This window comes from Spermophilus citellus (genome assembly GCF_964194105.1).
Source record: "Spermophilus citellus genome assembly, chromosome: 7".
Taxonomy (NCBI): Eukaryota; Metazoa; Chordata; class Mammalia; order Rodentia; family Sciuridae; genus Spermophilus; species Spermophilus citellus.
The window spans coordinates 149,011,650-149,033,031 of NC_138188.1; positions in this window are offsets into that span (position 1 = coordinate 149,011,650).

Consider the following 21,382-nt stretch of genomic DNA (forward strand, 5'->3'; position numbering starts at 1 on the left):
TACTTTTTTTTTTTCATTCTTATCAAATATGTATTTTATAATATAGATTGTGGTGTCAAGTGGGAATACCCCGTGCATACAGAGAGAATAGTGCAGATGGTTCCTTGAGGAGAAATACACAATCAGTTGTGGTGGAGGGAATTAGATGTGACAAATACCAGCCTGGTGTCAAGGTCTTTGTCAATAGGACAGAGTGTGTTCTCCAGTCAGTGTCCAGCTGCCTCCACATTATTTTTTTTTTCCTGGAAATGAATGAACAGTTGCCCTTAGTATCTTTAACTGTGTGAGGATGAGTAGTGTCTGTTACGTACCAGGTATTGGCTTAAATACTTTGCGGGCATTACAGAATTGATTCCTCAAACCAACTGTAACTTCCCATTTTACAGGAGAAAACTTGAGGAGGAGAAAACAAAGAGTAAGGCAAGTAAATAGAAGTTGGAGGACTGAAGTCCAAAAAGTCTGATTCACATTTTGCAGGTTCAGCCAATCTGTCAAAACATTCAATATGACTCAATCACTTTTTAAAATCGTTTTATTCTAATTTGTTATGTATGACAGCAAAATGCATTACAATTCATATTACATATAGAGAGCACAATTTTTCATATCTCTGCTTGTATACAAAGTATATTCTCACCATTCGTGTACTTCATACATGTGCTTTGGATAATGATGTCCATCTCATTCCACCATCATTTCTAACCCCTTGCCCCATTCCTTTCCCTCCCACCCCTTTGCCCTATCTAGAGTTCATGAATCAATCATTTTTAACAGATGAACCAAAAAAACACACTCCAAGGTACTCTGGCTCTTGTCATCTGGGGCGTCCACACTTCTTTACTAATTATGTTTGCTGTGGTTTAAGTATTTCTAGAATGGATCCATTCAAACTGCCTTCAGAGCCTGAAGATCATTCTTTGAATATATTCTGAGGTGGCAAAAAATCTCTTTGAAATTTATTTTGGGCACAACCAAAGTCCTTTGTAGCCAAATGACTAAAATAGGTCTCAAAACTGGGTGATGCCATTTTTGGTCAAAAAATAAAAATATTTTGAGAGACAATGGGACAGAGTTCTGTCTGAATTGGCTCTGAGAGACAGTTCCTAGGAAAGTCTTTGAAACAATGGTTACTCTGGGTTCATGGCTTGCAGTCCCAAATTATTAGACTTGGGATTGAGTATGATCAAAGATATTTGGGTTTTATCATGTCTTTCTTCAAAGGTCATATTGCTTGCCTCTATAACTTGTATTTTTTTAAAAAAATTTACAATATAAATATAAATGTATTCTGTATTCATATATATAAAGAATATAGAATATATTTGTGTGTGTGTGTGTATCTCCAATCTAAATATATATACCATGGATCAGAGACTAAAATCACATGATCACAGAGCTTGAGAAATTTTAGGATGGCCACTGAATGCTATACAGCCAGGGAAGCAAGCAGTCTGGCTCAGTGCAAGAAGCTGGAGCTTAGAAACCAGAGAATCAATAATGCAGATCCCAATCTAAAGTCAAAGGCTCAAGACCCTCCAGAGGGCCACTGGTTCAAGTCTCAGATGCCAAAGGCCAGGGAACTTGAAGCGCAACATCCAAGAATAGAAACAGAAAATTTGCTCATTCCAGAGGGAAGAGCCAGAGAGAGTTGGCTGATTTACATGTCAGTCTTAGACACACCCAGAAGTAACAGATCCACCAGTTCTGTAGGGATGGATTCCCAATTCAAAAGAGTTGACACGCAAAATTAACCATCCCAGTAACGTTTAAGAAAACTAAATTGACTCTGTGAATGAACTGGGATGAAGCTAGCCAGGCAGAAAGCCATTTTCTAGGTCTTTATTTTCTGTTTCATGCCAGGAGAGTTCCAGGTTTCCTGCTCCCTGCTCTCTACAGCCCATCTGGTGACAGTATCTACACATGTCACGAGCCATTATGAGGATCTGTGCAAAATGGATCACGTTTGCACCTATTGTTCCTTCCCCAGTATCTGGGAACAGGCAGCTTATTTCAATTTCAATCCCTAGTGCCACATTTGTGGTCTGCTCCTTCTTTGACCCTTTGACCTGAAGTGATCTTCTGTGTTCCTGAGCTCATATTGTCATGCAATTCATTGGATTCACTTCCTTGTATTGTTAATTGACTTTTCTTTTCTTTTTTTTTTAATACTCAAGAATATATTCTATTTTTTTTTTCTTTTTTTATTGGTTGTTCAAAACATGACATAGTTCTTGACATATCATATTTCACACTTTGATTCAAGTGGGTTATGAACTCCCATTTTTACCCCATATACAGACTGCAGAATCACATCGGTTACACATCCATTGATTTACATATTGACATACTCATGTCTGTTGTATTCTGCTGCCTTTCCTATCCTCTACTATCCCCCCTCCACTCCCCTCCCCTCCCCTCTTCTCTCTCTACCCCCTCTACTGTAATTCATTTCTCCCCCTTGTATTATTTTTCCCTTTCCCCTCACTTCCTCTTATATGTAATTTTGTATAACCCTGAGGGTCTCCTTCCATTTCCATGCAATTTCCCTTCTCTCTCCCTTTACCTCCCACCTCTCATCCCTGTTTAATGTTAGTCATCTTCTCATGCTCTTCTTCCCTACTCTGTTCTTAGTTACTCTCCTTATATCAAAGAAGACATTTGGCATTTGTTTTTTAGGGATTGGCTAGCTTCACTTAGCATAATCTGCTCTAATGCCATCCATTTCCCTCCAAATTCTATGATTTTGTCATTTTTTAATGCAGAGTAATACTCCATTGTGTATAAATGCCACATTTTTTTTTATCCATTCGTCTATTGAAGGGCATCTAGGTTGCTTCCACAGTCTTGCTATTGTGAATTGTGCTGCTATGAACATCGATGTAGCATGTAGCATGCTCTTTTTAGGTCTTTAGGGAATAGACCCCGAAGGGGAATATCTGGGTCAAATGGTGGTTCCATTCCCAGCTCTCCAAGAAATCTCCATACTGCTTTCCAAATTGGCTGCACCAATTTGCAGTCCCACCAACAATGTACAAGTGTACCCTTTTCCCCACATCCTCGCCAGCACTTGTTGTTGTTTGACTTCATAATGGCTGCCAATCTTACTGGAGTGAGATGGTATCTTAGGGTGGTTTTGATTTGCATTTCTCTGACTGCTAGCGATGGTGAGCATTTTTTCATGTACTTGTTGATTGATTGTATGTCCTCCTCTGAGAAGTATCTGTTTAGGTCCTTGGCCCATTTGTTGATTGGGTTATTTGTTATCTTATTGTCTAATTTTTTGTGTTCTTTGTATATTTTGGATATTAGGGCTCTATCAGAAGTGTGAGGAGTAAAGATTTGTTCCCATGATGTAGGCTCCCTATTTACCTCTCTTATTGTTTCTTTTGCTGAGAAAAAACTTTTTAGTTTGAGCAAGTCCCATTTATTGATTCTAGATATTAACTCTTGTGCTATGGGTGTCCTATTAAGGAATTTGGAGCCCGACCCCACAGTATGTAGGTCGTAGCCAACATTTTCTTCTATCACATGCCATGTCTCTGATTTGATATCAAGCTCCTTGATCCATTTTGAGTTGCCTTTTGTGCATGGCGAGAGAAAGGGATTCAGTTTCATTTTGTTGCATATGGATTTCCAGTTTTCCCAGCACCATTTGTTGAAGATGCTATCCTTCCTCCATTGCATGCTTTTAGCCCCTTTATCAAATATAAGAAAGTTGTAGTTTTGTGGGTTGGTTTCTATGTCCTCTATTCTGTACCATTGGTCCACCCGCCTGTTTTGGTACCAATACCATGCTGTTTTTGTTACTATTGCTCTGTAGTATAGTTTGAAGTCTGGTATCGCTATACCACCTGATTCACACTTCCTGCTTAGCATTGTTTTTGCTATTCTGGGTCTTTTATTTTTCCATATGAATTTCACGATTGCTTTCTCTATTTCTACAAGAAATGCCATTGGGGTTTTGATTGGCATTTCATTAAACCTATAGAGAACTTTTGGTAATATCGCCATTTTGATGATGTTAGTTCTGCCTATCCATGAACAGGGTATATTTTTCCATCTTCTAAGATCTTCTTCAATTTCTCTCTTTAGGGTTCTGTAGTTTTCATTGTATAAATCTTTTACCTCTTTTGTTAGGTTGATTCCCAAGTATTTTATTATTTTTGAGGATATTGTGAATGGAGTGGTTGTCCTCATTTCCATTTCAGAGGATTTGTCGCTGATATACAGGAATGCCTTTGGTTTATGCGTGTTGATTTTATATCCTGCCCCTTTGCTGAATTCATTTATTAGCTCTAATAGTTTCTTTGTAGACCCTTTTGGGTCTGCTAGGTATAGAATCATGTCATCTGCAAATAGTGATAATTTAAGTTCTTCTTTTCCTATTTTTATGCCTTTAAATTCTTTCGTCGGTCTAATTGCTCTGGCCAGTGTTTCAAGAACTATGTTGAACAGAAGTGGTGAGAGAGGGCATCCCTGTCTTGTTCCAGATTTTAGAGGGAATGCCTTCAATTTTTCTCCATTCAGAATGATGCTAGCCTGAGGCTTAGCATAGATTGCTTTTACAGTGTTGAGGTATGTTCCTGTTATCCCTAGTTTTTCTAATTTTTTTAACAGAAAGGGATGCTGTACTTTGTCTAATGCTTTTTCCGCATCTATCAAGATGATCATATGGTTCTTATTTTTAAGTCTATTGATGTGGTGAATAACATTTATTGATTTCCGTATATTGAACCAGCCTTGCATCCCAGGGATGAATCCTACTTGATCATGGTGCACAATTTTTTTGATGTGCCTTTGTATCCGATTTGCCAGAATTTTATTGAGGATTTTTGCATCTAGGTTCATCAGAGATATTGGTCTGTAGTTTTCTTTCTTTGAAGTGTCTTTGTCTGGTTTAGGCATCAGGGTGATGTTGGCCTCATAGAATAAATTTGGAAGTTCTCCCTCTTTTTCTATTTCCTAAAATAGCTTGAAAAGTATTGGTATTAGTTCCTCTTTAAAGGTTCTGTAAAACTCTGCTGTATACCCATCTGGTCCTGGGCTTTTCTTAGTTGGTAATCTTTTGATGGTTTCTTCTATTTCCTCAATTGATATTGGTCTGTTTAGGTTGTCTATATCCTCCTTTCTCAATCTTGACAGATCATATGACTTAAGAAATTTATCGATGCCTTCACTATCTTCTATTTTATTGGAGTATAAGGATTCAAAATAATTACTGATAATCTTCTGTATTTCTGAAGTGTCTGTTGTGATATTGCCTTTTTCATCCTGTATGCTAGTAATTTGAGTTCTCTCTCTTCTTCTCTTCATTAGCATGGCTAAGGGTCTGTGGATCTTATTTATTTTTTCAAAGAACCAACTTTTAGTTTTATCAATTTTTTCAATTGTTTCTTTTGTTTCGATTTCATTAATTTCAGCTCTGATTTTAATTATTTCTTGCCTTCTACTTCTTTTGCTGTTGTTTTGCTCTTCTTTTTCTAGGATTTTGAGATGAAGTATGAGATCATTTATTTGTTGGTTTTTTATTTTTTTAAGGAATGAACTCCATGCAATGAATTTTCCTCTTAGAACTGCTTTCAATGTGTCCCATAGATTCCAATATGTTGTGTCTGTGTTTTCATTTATCTCTAAGAATTTTTAAATTTCCTCCTTGATGTCTTCTATAACCCATTGATCATTCAGTAACCTATTGTTCATTCTCCATGTGATGCATGATTTTTCCTTCCTTCTTTTATCGTTGATTTTCAGTTTCATTCCATTATGATCAGATAAGATGCATGGTATTATCTCTACTCCTTTATATTGTCTAAGAGTTGCCCTGTGACATAATATATGATCTATTTTTGAGAAGGATCCATGTGCTGCTGAGAAAAAAGTGTAACTCCTTGATGTTGGGTGGTATATTCTATATATGTCAATTAAGTCTAGGTTGTTAATTGTGTTATTGAGTTCTATAGTTTCCTTATTCAACTTTTGTTTGGAAGATCTGTCCAGTGGTGAGAGAGGTGTGTTGAAGTCTCCCATGATTATTGTATGGTGGTCTATTAGACTCTTGAACTTGAGAAGAGTTTGTTTGATGAACATAGCTGCACCATTGTTTGGGGCATATATATTTATGATTGTTATGTCTTGTTGGTGTATGGTTCCCTTGAGCAGTATGTAGTGTCCCTCTTTATCCCTTTTGATTAACTTTGGCTTGAAATCTATTTTATATGAGTATGGATACTCCTGCTTGTTTCCAAAGTCCATATGAGTGATATGATTTTTCCCATCCTTTCACCTTCAGTCTATGTATATCTTTTCCTATCAAATGCGTCTCCTGTAGGCAGCATATTGTTGGGTCATGTTTTGTGATCCATTCTACTAGCCTGTGTCTCTTAATTGGTGAGTTTAAGCCATTAACATTTAGGGTTATTATTGAGATATGGGTTATTCTTCCAGCCATATTTGTTTATTTATGTTACTGAACATGGTTTGTTTTCCTCTTTGATTATTTTCCCCACTTTACTGTCCTACCTCCCACTGTTGGTTTTTATTGTTATTTTCCATTTCCTCTTCCTGTAATGTTTTGCCGAGGATTTTTTGGAGAGATGGTTTTCTGGCTGAAAATTCTTTTAACTTTTGTTTATCATGGAAGGTTTTAATTTCATCTTCCATCCTGAAGCTTAATTTTGCTGGATACACAATTCTTGGTTGGAACCCATTTTCTTTCAGTGTTTGAAATATGTTATTCCAGGATCTTCTAGCTTTCAAAGTCTGTGTTGAGAAATCAGCTGACTTTTCATCTGTATATATTTTATCACCAGCTGAATGGAAAGACAGCTCTCTTTGTGAGCTTTTCCTTAGTCCCTAAAACAGTGTCATATACAATATTACCCATACTTGTTATGTCAGCAGAATGAATGGTCTAATTCCCCCCCCCCCCCTGCAGATTTATCTTCATGAGGATAGTTTTCTTAGGAAAAAGCTAAATTAATTTCCATCCTTCTTTCCCACTTTCTTCCCTCTCTTTCTCCTTCCTTCTTTTCTTGGCATATATCACTTGAAGGATTATATTTCAGGGGAACACAAAATGAAGCAAATACTTCATTACTTTTTTAAAGGGATCAATGTTGAACGTGTTAAGAATTGGTTATTTTGCCAGGCATGGTGGACCATGCCTGTAATCACAGGGGCTTGGGAGTTGAGGTAGGAGGGTCACAAGTTCGAAGCCAGCCTTAGCAAAATTGAGGTGCTAAGCAACCCAGTGAGACCTTGTCTCTAAATAAAATACAAAATAGAACCGGGGATGTGGCTCAGTGGTCAAGTGCCCCTGAGTTCAATCCCTGGTACCGCCCTTCCAAACAAGAATTGGTTATTTTTTAAATAAGTGAAGTTTTTCCTAAACATATGTTCTTAAAAAAAAAAAAATATATATATATATATATATATATATATATATATATATATATATATATATTTATTATTGGTTGTTCACAACATTACAAAGCTCTTGAGATATCATATTTCATACATTAGAATCAAGTGGGTTATGAACTCCAATTTTTACCCCAAATACAGATTGCAGAATCACATCGGTTACACATCACATTTTTACATACTGCCATATTAGTGACTGTTGTATTCTGCTACCTTTCCTATCCTCTACTATCCCCCCTCCCCTCCCCTCCCATCTTCTCTCTCTACCCCATCTACTATAATTCATTTCCCTCCATGTTTGTTATCCTATTCCCCTCATAACCTCTTATATGTAATTTTGTATAACAATGAGGGTCTCCCTCCATTTCCATGCAATTTCCCTTTTTTTCTCCCTTTCCCTCCCACCTCATGTCTCTGTTTAATGTTAATCTTTTCTTCCTGCTTTTCCTCCCTGTTCTGTTCTTAGTTGCTCTCATTATATCAAAGAAGACATTTGGTATTTGTTTTTTAGGGATTGGCTAGCTTCTCTTTGTCCTCTATTCTGTACCATTGGTCCACCCGCCTGTTCTGGTAACAGTACCACTCTGTTTTTATTACTATTGCTCTGTAATATAGTTTGAAATCTGGTATCGCTATACCACCTGATTCACACTTCCTGCTTAGCATTGTTTTTGCTATTCTTGATCTTTTATTTTTCCATATGAATGTCACGATTGCTTTCTCTATTTCTACAAAAAATGCCATTGGGATTTTGATTGGCATTGCATTAAACCTATGGAGAACTTTTGGTAATTTCGCCATTTTGATGATGTTAGTTCTGCCTATCCATGAACAAGGTATATTTTTCCATCTTCTAAGATCCTCTTCTATTTCTCTCTTTAGGGTTCTGTAGTTTTCATTGTATAGGTCTTTAACCTCTTTTGTTAGGTTGATTCCCAAGTATTTTATTTTTTTGAGGATATTGTGAATGGAGTGTTTTTCCTCATTTCCATTTGAGAAGTTTTGTCGCTAATATACAGAAATGCCTTTGATTTATGTGTGTTGATTTTGTATCCTGCCACTTTGCTGAATTCATTTATTAGTTCTAGTAGTTTTTTTGTAGACCCTTTTTGGTCTTCTAGGTATAGAATCATGTCATCCACAAATAGTGATAATTTAAGTTCTTCTTTTCCTATTTTTATGCCTTTAATTTCTTTCGTTGGTCTAATTGCTCTGGCCAGTGTTTCGAGAACTATATTGAATAGAAGTGGTGGTAGGGGGCATCCCTGTCTTGTTCCAGATTTTAGAGGGAATGCCTTCAATTTTTCTCCATTCAGAATGATCTAGCCTGAGGCTTACCATAGATAGCTTTTACAATGTCGAGCTAAAGTTCCTGTTATCCCTAGTTTTTCTAATGTTTTGAACAGAAAGGGATGTTGTACTTTGTCAAATGCTTTTTCTGCGTCTATCGAGATGATCATATGGTTCTTATCTTTAAGTCTATTGATGTGGTGAATAACATTTATTGATTTCCGTATATTGAACCAGCCTTGCATCCCAGGGATGAATCCTACTTGATCATGGTGCACAATTTTTTTGATGTGCCTTTGTATCCGATTTGCCAGAATTTTATTGAGGATTTTTGCATCTAGGTTCATCAGAGATATTGGTCTGTAGTTTTCTTTCTTTGAAGTGTCTTTGTCTGGTTTCGGGATCAGGGTGATGTTGGCCTCATAGAATGAATTTGGTAGAGCTCTCTCTTTTTCTATTTCCTGAAATAACTTGAAAAGTATTGGTATTAATTCTTCCTTAAAGGTTTTGTAAAACTCCGCTGTGTACCCATCTGGTCCTGGGCTTTTCTTGGTTGGTAGTCTTTTGATTGCTTCTTCTATTTCATCCATTGATATTGGTCTGTTTAAATTGTGTGTATCCTCCTGACTCAGTCTGGGCAAATCATATGACCTAAGAAATTTATCAATGTCTTCAGTATCTTCTATTTTATTGGAATATAGTTTTTCAAAGTAATTTCTAATTGTCTTCTGTATTTCTGTAGCATCTGTTGTGATATTGCCTTTTTCATCTCATATGTTAGTAATCTGAGTTCTCTCTCTTCTTCTCTTCGTTAGCATGGCTAAGGGTCTGTCGATCTTGTTTATTTTTTCAAAGAACCAACTTTTTGTTTTGTTAATTTTTTCAATAGTTTCTTTTGTTTCAATTTCATTGATTTCTGCTCTGATTTTAATTAATTCTTGCCTTCTGCTACATTTGCTGTTGTTTTGCTCTTCCTTTTTTAGGGCTTTGAGATGAAGTGTGAGCTCATTTATTTGTTGGTTTTTTCTTTATTTGAGGAATGACCTCCAGCCGATGAATTTCCCTCTTAAAACTGCTTTCATTGTGTCCCATAGATTCCGATATGTTGTGTCTGTATTTTCATTTATCTCTAAGAATTTTTTGATTTTCTCCTGTATGTCTTCTGTAACCCATTGATCATTCAGTAACATATTGTTCATTGTCCATGTGATGTAGGATTTTTCCTTCCTTCTTTTATCATTGATTTCCAGTTTCATTCCATTATGATCTGATAAAATACATGGTATTATCTCCACCCCTTTATATTTACTGAGGGTTGCCCTATGGCATAATATATGGTCTATTTTTGAGAAGGATCCATGTGCTGCTGAGAAAAAAGTATATCCGCTTGATGATGGTTGATATATTCTATATATGTCTGTTAAGTCTAGGTTATTGATTGTGATATTGAGGTCAATAGTTTCTTTATTCAACTTTTGTTTGGAGGATCTGTCCAATGGTGAGAGAGGTGTGTTGAAGTCACCCATGATTATTGTGTTGTGGTCTATTTGATTCTTGAACTTGAGGAGAGTTTGTTTTATGAACGTCGCAGCACCATTATTTGGTGCATAAATATTGATAATTGTTATGTTTGTTGGTGAATGGTTCCTTTTAACCGTATATAATGTCCTTCCTTATCCCTTTTGATTAACTTAGTCTTGAAGTCGATTTTATTCGATATGAGAATGGCCACCCCTATTTGCTTACGAGGACCGTGTGCGTGGTATAATTTTTCCCAACCTTTTACCTTGAGCCTGTGTATGTCTTTTCCAATCAGATGTGTCTCCTGGAGGCAGCATATTGTTGGATTTGTTTTTTTAATCCATGTTACTAGCCTATGTCGCTTTATTGGAGAGTTTAAGCCATTAACGTTTAGAGTTAGTATTGATATATGGTTTGTACTTCCTGCCATGTTTGATTATTTATCTCTTTTTTTTTCTAATTTAGTTTGTTTCTCCATGATTAGCTTTCCCCCCATCCTCTGTCTTTACCCAGGCACTTCCCGCTGATGGTTTTGGTTATTGTTTTTCATTTCTTCCTCGTGTAGAGTTTTGCTCAAGACGCTTTGCAATGCTGGTTTTCTGGCTACAAATTCTTTTAGCTTTTGTTTATCATGAAAGATTTTTATTTCGTTTTCGTATCTGAAGCTTAATTTTGCTGGATACAGAATTCTTGGTTGGCATCCATTGTCTTTCAGTGTTTGAAATACGTTGTTCCAGGATCTTCTCGCTTTCAGCGTCTGTGATGAAAAATCCGTTGTTCACCTTATTGGTTTACCCCTAAATGTAATCTGCCTCTTTTCTCTTGTAGCTTTTAATATTTTCTCTTTGTTCTGTATATTGGATATCTTCATAACAATGTGTCTTGGCGTTGGTCTACTGTGATTTTGTGTGCTCGGTGTCCTGTATGCTTCTACAATTTGTATATCTGTTTCCTTTTTTATTTCTGGAAAGTTTTCTGTAATTATTTCATTCAGCAGGTTATTCATTCCCTTGGTATGAATCTCTGTGCCTTCCTCTATCCCGGTGACTCGGAAGTTTTTTTTTTTTTTTTTTTTTTTTTATACATTTTGTTAAAAATCTATTCGTAACTTTTTTTGGGGGAGATTTTTTTAATTGATTATTTAAAACATTACATAGCTCATGATATATCATCTTTCATACATTTGACTCAAATTGTGTTTTGAACTCCCATTTTCACCCCAAATACAGATTGCAGAATCACATCTGTTACATATTCACATTTTTACATAATGCCATATTAGTGACTGTTGTATTCTGCTACCTTTCCTATCCCCTACTATCCCCCCTCCCCTCCCCTCCCCTCCCATCTTCCCTCTCTACCTCCCCTGCTGTTGTTCAATTCTCTCCCTTTTTTTCCCTCCCCCTTGCCCCTCATAACCTCTTATAATTTTATGTATCATTGAAGGTCTCCTACCATTTCCATATGCTTTCCCTTCTCTCTCCCTTTCTCTCCCCCCATTCATCTTTGTTTACTGTAGTCTTTTCCTCATGCTCTTCCTTCCTGTTCTGTTCTTAGTTGCTCTCTTTTTATCAAAGCAGACATTTGGCATTTGTTTTTTAGGGCTTGGCTAGCTTCGCTTAGCATAATCTGCTCTAATGCCATCCATTTCCCTGCAAATTCTATGATTTTGTCATTTCTTAGTGCTGCATAATACTCCATTGTGTATAGGTGCCACATTTTTTTTATCCATTCATCTATTGAGGGGCATCTAGGTTGGTTCCACAGTCTAGCTATTGTGAATTGTGCCGCTATAATCATTGATGCAGCCGTATCCCTATAGTGCGCTCTTTTTTTTTTTTCTTTTTTTTTTATTGATTATTTAAAGCATTACATAGTTCATGATATATCATCTTTCATACATTTGACTCAAATTGTGTTTTGAACTCCCATTTTCACCCCAAATACAGATTGCAGAATCACATCTGTTACATATTCACATTTTTACATAATGCCATATTAGTGACTGTTGTATTCTGCTACCTTTCCTATCCCCTACTATCCCCCCTCCCCTCCCCTCCCCTCCCATCTTCCCTCTCTACCTCCCCTGCTGTTGTTCAATTCTCTCCCTCTTTTTCCTTCCCCCTTGCCCCTCATAACCTCTTATAATTTTATGTATCATTGAAGGTCTCCTACCATTTCCATGTGCTTTCCCTTCTCTCCCCGTTTAAAGGGCACACTTGTACACTGCTGGTGGGGCTGCAAAATGGTGAGGCCAATTTGGAAAGCAGTATGGAGATTCCTGGGAAAGCTGGGAATGGATCCACCATTTGACCCAGCTATCGCCCTTCTCGGACTATTCCCTGAGGACCTTAAAAGAGCACTCTATAGGGATACGGCTGCATCAATGATTATAGCGGCACAATTCACAATAGCTAGACTGTGGAACCAACCTAGATGTCCCTCAATAGATGAATGGATAAAAAAAATGTGGCATATATACACAATGGAGTATTATGCAGCACTAAGAAATGACAAAATCATAGAATTTGCAGGGAAATGGATGGCATTAGAACAGATTATGCTAAGTGAAGCTAGCCAAGCCCTAAAAAACAAATGCCAAATGTCTGCTTTGATATAATGAGAACAACTAAGAACAGAACAGGAAGGAAGAGCATGAGGAAAAGACTATAGTGCGCTCTTTTAAGGTCCTCAGGGAATAGTCCGAGAAGTGCGATAGCTTGGTTTTTTTAAGTTATCCCAAATCTGTTGGATGTTTTTCTCGTGATTTTTTACCAGCCTATCTGAGTTGGCTAGACTCTTTTCAAGATGATATATTTTGTCTTCATTATCTGACATTCTGGCTTCTACTTGCTCCACTCTGTTAGTGATACTCTCGATTGAGTTTTTAATTTGGTTTATCGTTTTCTTCATTTCTAGAATTATTGTTTGATTTTTTTTATAATCTCTATCTCCTGATAAAGATGCTTAACTTCTTCTTTTATCTGTTTATGTAATTCATTTTCAATGTGATCTTTAAGGTTCCTTTCCATCTGCCTAAGGTGTTCCTTGAGTTCTTTATGTGGTCATTTGTCTGATGACTCTAGGTCTTCCTGAATATTTAGGCTGTCCTTCAGTGTTTGTACTCCTTTTCTTCCTTGCTTTTTTATGCTCTTGATACTTCTTGTTCTGTTTGACTGCTGAGTTACTGTTTACTCTTATAAATTTATTTGATGCTTGGGAGGAGAGATATTAGAAGGGAAGGGAAGAAGTCACTAAAGAGAGTGAGTGTAGGCAGGTAGAATTCAAGAAAGGTGGAATAAGAAAATTGAAAAGAAATGAAAAGACAAAAGAAAAAAGTGAAAAGAAAGAAAGAAAAAACAAAAAAATAAAAATTTAAAACCAAAAAAAATTATGATGATAATAAACAAATGGAAATTAAAGTTTAAAAAATAATAGTAATAATAATAGAATAAAAAGAATTTAAAAAAATGAAACCATTAATAAGAAAGTTAAAGAACAACATCAACAACAAAAAGTGAAAATAAAATTTAAAAAAAATACCAATAATATTCATTAAAAAAATAATAATAATAAATGCAGTCATAGAGCTCAATTAACTTCTCTTCTAGTAGGTGGAGCTATGCCCACTGGGCAAGGGTTCTCTTCTTGATGGGTGGGAACCAATCACTGTTCCTCAGCTCTTCTTCCCAGACTGTGCGGGTCTCCAGTCCTGAGTGCCTAGGGCCTTCTCTTGTGGTTCCTCAATCCAGGCCCCGCTCACCTGTGACGCTCACCACAATACTGGCTATACGCCGGGTCTGCTGCTCCTGGGAGCCCTGTTTCCATGGATGCCTGGGCACACCCTTTCTGTTTGCCTCCCTCAGACCCTAAGTTTGTAGGGCTTGGGGCTGAGGACCCCCAGCAAATTTGTTTGCCCTCAGGTAGCAACTCCCCTGGTAGCTGGTGCAAGGGACCTCTGTTGTCAGCACTGGTGGGAGCGATATCCTGAGTCTGACTATCGTGCTCAGTTGGCTTTTACCTCTGTGAGTTCAGGTGGGCTGACTAGTTATTTCAGTGGGATCATTAGTGCTGAGTCATGAGAAGCAGGCAAACCAGAACTAGAATGTAGCCCAATCCGGGCTCGGTGTGTTCTGAGAAGGGCAGACTGTTTGCCTGGGATCCCCTTCAGCTCAACAGTGCATAGTGGTCCTGAGCGAACAGTATTTTGACCGTTTACTTCTCCCTATGCTCGCGCAGCTGAAGGGGTTAGAGACTTGATCTCTCCACGTCCGCCGCCATGTTGGATCACTTAGATTTTAAATTGTCACTCATCTTATCAGCTGTTCCATTTTACTCGGCAGCTCACTCGCGCGATGAAGAGTCTGCTCTATGGTGCTCCGCGGGAAGCAGCGGCGGCGGCAGCGGCGGCAGCCTAGCTGTGGCCTTCGGGACCCCTGGGGAGGGGGTGCGGGCTGGGGGAGGGGAGGCAGCGCCTCGGGCCCGTGCGGGCCGGGTACTGGACACGCGGGAGAGCGGGCGGGGTGGGGGAAAGAAATTGAGATCTAGATTTAGGGACTGAGCGTGGGAGGAGAGATGGCGGGGGAGAAGCAAAGTGGAAAGGCGGAGAGGAGAAGGAGAAGGGGCCGAGGGAGCCGGGCAGCTCGGGGGCTGCAGCCTTACTGCTCGCGCTGAAGTCGTGATGGACTCACTCCACCTTGGCTGGAGTCGTGGCGGATTCACTCCACCTAGGCCCCTTTCTTGACATGGTGCTGAGACTTTGTCGACAGATCTCCTTTAATGATCTTTACTTCTTCTTTTAAGACGCGGCAACATACACTGCGGGCGTGGCGGCGCGGAACACGGAGCGGCTTACTCACTTCCCGCCGCTATCTTCCTTAAAATATAATTGACCCTTCTTGCTACATATAATCTTTGGGGTTGGCAATTTGATCCTTCTGCAGTTTCTGTCAAATATTACTTAAAATTAAGCATTTGTTTTAGCATTATTATTTGTTTTTCTTTTATTTTGGATTCTGAATAAAAAATAAGTGTAATACCTAACAATCTGAAGACAGATAAGCTTACTATTATGGACGCTCTGTACTCAACAAAGATTCACACTTTAGATTGCATGTTTTGTTGGTTATTAATAATTAAAGTAAGATTCAAGAAAGAACTAATGGTGTACTATTTTTCCCCATAAAGTCTTATAATTGGTGGATGTCAACAGTCCCTTGGAAAAAATGTGCATTTCTCTAATTTTGGACTGTCAATAATGTTTTATTTCATCTGTAAAATCATTCCATTTTTTTCTTCTCCCAGCCATGCTAAAAATAGAATATGACAGTTTCAACTGAGTATGAATTTTTTTTTTAATTCATAGGACCTACTTTAAAAATTACAACTGTACTTATGAACAACTGCCTGGGATCAAACATTTTTTTCCAGGCGTTCAGTTTTGTTTACATTTTACTTTTCTTAAATTTATTTTTTAGTTGTAGTTGTCAATACCTTTATTTTTTTTATTTTTATGTGGTGCTGAGGATTAAATCCAGGGCCTTGCATGTGCTAGGTGAGTACTCTACCACTGAGCCACAACCCCAGCCCCTACATTTTACTTTTGAAGTTGTTCATACTCACATGGATGTTAAAGCAGAAAAAATGAAATGTTATGAAAAATTTAGTCAGAAAACCAATGTTTTTGGTTTGGGAATTGGAAAAGGAAGATCATAAAGCAAAGATAAGCAGGATGTTCTGCAATTTCTTTAGCAATCTTGTGTCTTTGTATGTTGAATTTAGATGTCAAGTTCAAAGTCATGTACAGGAAGGTCTGCATTAGTAGTGTAAGTCACTATTCACATCACAATAGTATCACTACTGCCTACTTGTAGGAAATTGTCAGGATATTTTAATTAGAAAGCCACAACCCTTGACTAATAAATATCTATTTTTTAATAGAAATGGCCCTACTGTTATATGGAACATTCCAGAATATCTTATGTTTTGCTAACTATATATCATCTCCGCAAAGGACCCTGGCCACAGACTTGAAGATCTAGTGTTTAGGACCACATCCTTATTGTTTAGGATGAAGCCCTCCTGTAGACTTCCATTTATTCAGAATTTGTTTAACAAGGTAATAGGTGATCTACTTCCCCTTTCCCTCAAGTACCCTTTGGAATAAGTCCAGTTTTTATTATTATCTCTGGCATACTCTGAGAAGACAGGAGATGAAAGCCAAGGCTTCTACTGCTGTTAACAACTTTGAGAAAACTTTTGAAGGTGAAAGGTTCTAGAGCATTCAGAGCTAAGTAAACTGACTTGAAATAAATGAAAAGTCAGAGGAATATTCTAATGCCTCTCACTGTCTACCCCTGTGTTCTACCACAGGGTTCTACCCCTATCTTCTGTATATGGTACACTTCTCTGCTTTTATGCAAAAACGCAGGTGGAACTGAAAAATTCTCAGCCTACTTTAAAGAAAAAAAATAGGAGAGAAACTGTGCACAGGGACAACCTAACACTTCTAGAAGCAATGATATTTGATCCCTGCCCAGTTATTTAACCTTTCATCTGAGCTCTCGCATCTCAAGGTGGCCAAGTGTGGCCCCTACTTAGGCAGACTTAGTGTTCCTGCTTCACAGCGGTGCCTGCCTCCCTCAACTTTGAAGGCAGAGAGTCATTCTGAGTGCCTCCATATTAGTTTCTTTCTCTTTCCTCAGTTTTTTGTTCCTTAAATAAATCCCTTGATATGTGTTTCTTATAGCCATAACGTATTTGTTTTTAATCCTTACGATTGAGTTCAGAACATATGCAAGCAAAAAGTGACTCTATTTTCACTCTCTTCTTAGTTTTCTTCCTTTGGTGCAAAATACAAGTTCTAGGAGCCTCTAGAAGGAAACAGTGAGTCTTTAGTAACTGGGAATCCTGGTGCACAACTAGAGCACAGCGTTATCATCAATTCCTATCTTTGGCTACTTTTGTAACCTACACAGCTGTGGAACAAAAAGACTTTACACAATGTAATTCAGTGAAAGATAACTTGTAGGCCTGTGGATCCTAAAAGTCATGGAGTCAGAAAAGGTTTTGAACAGAAAAATGATATCTTTTGCATTTTTAAACATGAAAGAAAGAATGCTCTGCACGTATGCTTTGGAAAGAGCATTGCACAAGAATGCAGCTCTTTCCCCTTAGTAGGAAGATATAGCCCTGTTGAGAGACTTGATTAGTGGCAATGGGGAAACAGTTGCAAGGAGGCACTGAAGAGTTTTCTATGCAGTGGAAGGACTTGACTGTGGATCACAGGCAAGAGGGAGGCAGCCCTGGAAATCCTATCTCCCTGCTTCTGCAGCATCTTTAGAACAAGATACCTTTCAATAGATGAATGGATAAAAAAATGTGGCATATATACATAATAGAATATTACACAGCAATAAAAGAATAAAATCATGGCATTTGCATAAAACCAAATGCCCAATATTTTCTTTGATATAAGGAGGCTAATTCATAATGGGTTAGGGAGAAGGAACATGGGGCGAATAGATGAACTGTAGATAGGGCAGAGGGGTTGGAGGGGAAGGGAGGGGGCATGGAGTAATTAATAATGGTGGAATGTGAGGATTATTATTATCCAAAGTACAGGCATGAAGACAGGAATTGGTGTGAATATACTTTGTAAACAACCAGAGATATGAAAAATTCTGCTCTCTCTATATAATAAGAATTGTAATGCTTTCTGCAGTCATATATAAAAATAAATAAATAAATAAATAAATAAATAAATAAATAAAACATTCAATTAGTAGTGGGAAAAACAAAACAAAACAAAACAAAACAAAACAAAAAAAATGAATGAGAAGTCTGAAGGAAAATCTCTTTAGTCTGGGTGCCGCAGTCTGGCTGGGCACAATTCAGGAGCCACTTGTCAAAAGAAACTAACTTTATTTTTAGAACTACAACTGCCAAACAAAATGGCTCCTCAGGAAAAAACCCTCAGAGCCCAACTGCCACCACCGGCTTCCCACAAGCCTCTCCCCCCAACACAAACCTCACCACCTCCCACAATCCTCCTGCTCTTGAGGCTGATTGGCTGGGTCGTGTGGGCGGAGCCAAAGAAGTCCCCCAATGAGCAGCTCTGTGGAGGAGCCAATCAGCTAGATGTTGCTGGGGCCGCTGTGAGCCAATCATCAGCTGGCAGTCTGAAGGGCAGGGAAACAGCCCAATGAACATCACCGCAGAGAAGCCAATCAGCTAGATGTTGCTGGGGCGCTGTGAGCCAATCATCAGCTGGCAGTCTGAAGTTTGCTGGCAGCTGGAAGTTTGCTGGGGCCCCTTTGGCTGTGGCTCTCAACAGTCTGGGTCCAGAAATAGAATTTAATTTTGAAAATAGAAATCTGGAGTTGGAAAATGATAAGTACAGCTTCAATAAAAATTGTTAGAATTTACGTGTGCAGGAGAATTATTCCAGGGGCTTTCCTATGATTTTCATCAATTTTTAAACATTATTATAATTGTTTACTAACATTATTATAATTGTTCACTAACATGATTTTAAGCATTGCATATTTGGCGCCTGAATTTTAATCTTGTCTAAATGTGCACTCTGATTTCTAACCTATTGAGCATTGTTTTTGCTAAGTGTGTGCAGATTTCTTTTTCAATTATCTCTTTATGTCCTTTACCATATTTTTTGTACTTATCTATTCCTCTGATTTTTTTCTCCCAAACAAACAACAACAGTTATGTATTTTATCTTTAATGAAACTACTTTTCTCTTACTTTTTGATGTATTCTTCTGACACATACAAATTTAATATTATTTTTAGCCATCTTGGTTGTGTAATAAGTTTCATTATTTGTAGTTTTGGGTACCTTCTCCATCCAGAGATCAGATAAATATTTCTCTGCATTTGCTAATACTTCTTAAGGTTTTGCATTGTTTGATTTTATGTGTCAACACATTGAGGCTTGGAGTACCCAGGTGTTTGGTTAAACAATATTATTTTTTGTTTCTGTTAGAGCTCTTCTGAATGAAATTAGCATTTGAATTGGTCAACTTAATGAAACACAGTGCCTTTTCCAAAGTGGGTGGGCCTCACCTGCTCTGTTGAGGGGCTGAATAAGGACAAAAGGACTAAGTAAGGAAAAATTCACTCTTTACCTTTTCTTTTCCTTCCTTCCTTCCTTCCTTCCTTCCTTCCTTCCTTCCTTCCTTCCTTCCTTCCGTCCTTCCTTCCTTCCTTCCTTCCTCTCTCTCTCTCTCTCTCTCTCTCTCTCTCTCTTTCTTTCTTTCTTTCTTTCTTTCTTTCTTTCTTTTTTCCTGTATCTTTGAGTTAGAACATCAATTGTCTATTGCCCTCAGACTCAGACTCAAACTGTCACTATATCATCAGGTCACCCCATCTCCAATTTTGGAATGCACATCTCGGACTCCATAATCATGTGAGCTGGTTCTTCATAATAATTTATTGGTTGACTAATAAATTATGACAGAGTATAGAATATAGATCTTGGATTGGTTTTGTTTCTCTGGAGAAGCCTGATGCTTTTTTCCTTTAGACACATTAACTTCCTACATATCTGGAGTTTAAGTTGATGAATGGTCTGAAAGAAGATTCAAAATTTATTGTTTTCCAAACAAAGTTTGCTTCAGGGATATGTTTGGAATGATCCCTTTTGCTCACAGACTTATGTTTTTCACTTTATCATAGTTGAGATTACAATGATTTGGTTTGGATTTATTTTTGTCATCCATTGATATATTTCTCAATAATTCTACAAGTGTCACTTTTGTCTGATTATAATTTGGTGAATTTTCAAGTCAGGTCAAACACATCTCTTATATTACACCTCATTTCCTTATGTGTTATGTGTTTCTGTCATCATCGAATTTACTTCTCCCAGATAAACTTTATAAAATGTTTTCAGATTCCAAAAATTGATGAATCATTTGCTAATGACTGGAATTTCACTACATTTACTCATTATTTTATAACAAAATAAAAAGTTCAGAATCTAGGATCAAACTTAAGGAAACATGCATGTTTCTTGTTTTATTTGATCTTCTTTTATGTCTTCCCAAAATTTTTCATTTTTTTTCTCTCATATGTGCCTGTCCTTAGTTAGAGAAGGTGGGAAACAGAAAATAGTGCTTTCTATTGATTTTTCTTTATAGTTTCAAAACTTTTAAATTTTTGTATATGTTCTATTTCCTCGGACATATATTTTATCATGAATTACAACTTTAATCTACAAAAATGTATTTATTTATTTTTTAGTGTTTTTCCATCTAAACATAATTGAGCTGAGATCATATTCTATTCCCATTTTACGTTTGCCTGATTTTTGTACTTCTTTAAAAAAATTATTTTGACTTAGTTTCCTATTATTTTTCATGTCACTGGATGTTACTTTGAAGCATACCCTGAAGATACTTGTCTGTTAACAGGAAAATTTAAAACATATATTTTTATGATAATGGTGGGTGGCATTCTGTCATCTTATTTTGTGTTTTTTTCCCCTGCTTTATGGGTCTTTTTAAATGTACATTCACTTTTCAAAAAATAACAACAACAAAAAACTATTTTTGTGTACTTTTTTTAAGAAAAGAAATACCATTCATTTATATTTAATTACTAAATTCAAGAATAAAATGGTATTCTTTGATAACTTCCATAGCAAAACAGAAATGCCTGCCCATTTTATAATTTTGTCAATGATACGTACTTTTATCCATGAATTATTAAAATATTTTATAATATCTTATTTTTAACTGTTATTTTTACATGTCTAGTTAATTTTGAAATGTGTTTTCAATAATTATTCATATTTAGCTATAGGTTTAAGTGGTTTCAATACTTATTAACAATTCTGAATTTTCTATTGGTCTCTAAGTATACTAAAATGTACATCTATGTCATACAAAATATCTTTCCCCCATTCCCACTCAAAAAAAAAAAAGGAGAAAAAAAGCCTGGGACTCATCCACAAACAATATTCTTTTTCCTTTCATGTCTATATCCACCTGCAAATTCCATCTTGATCTGCAGAATTTGAGCTCTTATTGTCTCCATAGCTATTACCCTAGTTCAGCCCCATCCATATATCATTCATTGCAATTACTGCAATAGGATCTCACAGGTTTCTATCTGATCTCCACCTATAATGA